Genomic DNA, 2,500 nt, shown 5'->3' on the forward strand with positions numbered 1-2,500 from the left:
TATATAGATATAGATATATATATATATAGATATGTATATATATATATCATATCATATAATCAGATGAATTATCATCCGTCTCACTGAAACAACCAAATCACTTCAAAGATGTGTTTCTGTCTGCTTCGTTTGTTTTTGTTCTGTCGACCGGTTCCTGTTTTTAAAACGTCAACAACAGCTGATCTCTAACAGAGCGGTTTAACCAGCAGATCAAAGGTTTAACTGTTTAACTCCAGACTACGTTTGGTGGTAATTAAAGCTGCGCTGTTATATTCCTTGACCTGCTTTATTCTTCTTTATTCTTCCAATGATTGACGCTTCACGTCGTCTAGTCTCAGCTGACATCACTTTCTTCACGACGGTCTCCTAAAGCCCTACAGTGTCGGTCCTAAGAGGGTTCAAATGAGTTTAACCAGGTTTGTTTCCAGAGAACACGCTGAGGACGCTTCACTCTTTAAGCTCTACAAACCCTAGAATAAGAGGAACGTAGCGTTGAGACATCCGTTTGTATGTCCTGCTTGCTGTAACGACGGTGTGACAACGAGGCTTAAAGTAGTCCACAGTGTGGTTAGCTCACACTGACGCAGGAACACAGCTTCAGGATTAATGGTCAACTACTGCTTACAGGGTGTTGAAGGCAGACTGTTAGGAGTTCTTCACCAACAGTCGGACACATTTAAAGACGTTCGTCATCTCGGACGTCTCCCTGTTTTTGACGTTTTATTAATCAAATGAATGATTGAAACAAAGCGTTGAGCAGCCCCTCGTCACCACAAAGAAAGACCTATTCTAAACATGAAGCTGAACCTCTGTGTCTGTGAACGCAGCATTAAACACAAGGAGGTCACTAGTGATGTGTGTCAGCACAGAGCTCTATTTATACTCAGAGGAGAGAAGAGTTGTGTGGACAGATCAGGGTATATCGGGGGGGGGGGGGTTGTATTTCAGGCCTGTGTGTGTTGGTATGTGACACACACACACACACACACACACACACACACACACACACACACACACACACACACACACACACACACACACACAGCTCATCTTTCAGATCTGACTTGAGTTCAGGAGGCGAGAAGACAGTCAGGAATTCAGACTGAGACAGAAGCAGCTGGAGAGAGAACCAGTACCCTCTTTAAGAAGTACACAGACTACTACTGAAGTTATTCAAGAAATACTTCATGAGTTTACCTCTAAAGTACTCTGGAAAATACTTCAGATCCACTTTAAACTACGGTGGTAGTGAATAGTTCGCAGCTTCTTTCATAATGTTGACATTTGAGTTAAGGAAGAAACGAGTCATACTCACTAAGAAAGTTGATTTAATGCAACAGAAACAGATTTAATCCGGTGAACCACTTTAACCTAACAAGTAGAAAACATTTGGGGGAATAAGGAGTCACGGTGGACAGAACTTTACCAACACATCCACAGTGTTTGTTTAATTCAGATTCATAATGTTAATAATTACCGTCTCTGCCAGCAGGGGGAGACAAACGTTACGCACTCCAGCTTTAACGCCTCACAGTTTTAGACAGTGAAACACATCCTGCAGTCAAACAGACTCTGATCATGTTGAGCTTGATTAGCGTTGCCTTCAGAAAGCTGGTTGCGTGTCGCACAGATGTCTGGACACATTTAAGACTCTTCTAGTTGGTTTCTCTGTTAAACTCAACATTTAAACTGTTGCTTTGCTATTTTAGATGACAGAAGAAATACCAGCTAGATTATTTACCAGCAAAAGAACTGAATTACATTCTACGATTACATTTCCCTTTTATTACTAATTAAGATGTCATCTCGGTGTCGCATGCATTTCTCAACCTACGTTATAGAAGTGTGTAAAAGTAACAGTAAACGAAGAGTAATGTGTTTTTATTCATTGTTTATTTATAGCATGAAATCTTTATGGACGTTTTGACGCCACATAACTTTGAGTCCTCTCTGTATTTTACTATCAAACGCTTGATTTAAGTTTACTGTGTAAAAATACAACTAGAAGTATTTTAAAAACTCCTAAATGGTTCAATAGTCAAACTACCAGATTACTGAACCGTGAATAAAAGATCAAACTCAAGGGCTGGAACGACCGTTTTCAATAATTAATTCATAATATCTCACAGAAAAATGTCAAAGATCACATCTTCAAATGTCACAAATCAATATTCAGTTTAATAAAAGCAGAAAATCCTCATATTTCAGCAGCTGGAACAAGTGAATGTTTGGCAAAAGTTGCAAAAATAAAATAAAATTATTGTCAGAAGTCTTTTCACTGATATCTACTCGTCCACAGTACATTTTTACTTATAAAATAACAACAAAGACTAAGAAGTTAATCGTCATATTTTATCTGCCGTGTTCTCAAACTTCCGGCACAATATGCAAATACATAGTTTGAATTTAATTTAATTATTAATCCAATAAGATGACATCATACATCAAAACGTCCTGATGCACAATCACGTCGTCTAAATTGATAAAAACAAAAAACATA

General features: G+C 38.2%; 1 protein-coding gene across 1 annotated transcript in view; it reads right to left on the reverse strand.

Annotated features, from left to right (window-relative positions):
- The window catches only part of LOC137870073 (ubiquitin-conjugating enzyme E2-17 kDa-like), an 8,764-nt gene that overhangs the window by 4,525 nt on the left and 1,739 nt on the right, over nt 1-2,500 (reverse strand). The window lies entirely within an intron of this gene.

Source organism: Cebidichthys violaceus, unplaced genomic scaffold (genome assembly GCF_023349555.1).
Source record: "Cebidichthys violaceus isolate CVI_PGR_0920_01 unplaced genomic scaffold, fCebVio1.0.p SCAF_129, whole genome shotgun sequence".
Lineage (NCBI taxonomy): Eukaryota > Metazoa > Chordata > Actinopteri > Perciformes > Stichaeidae > Cebidichthys > Cebidichthys violaceus.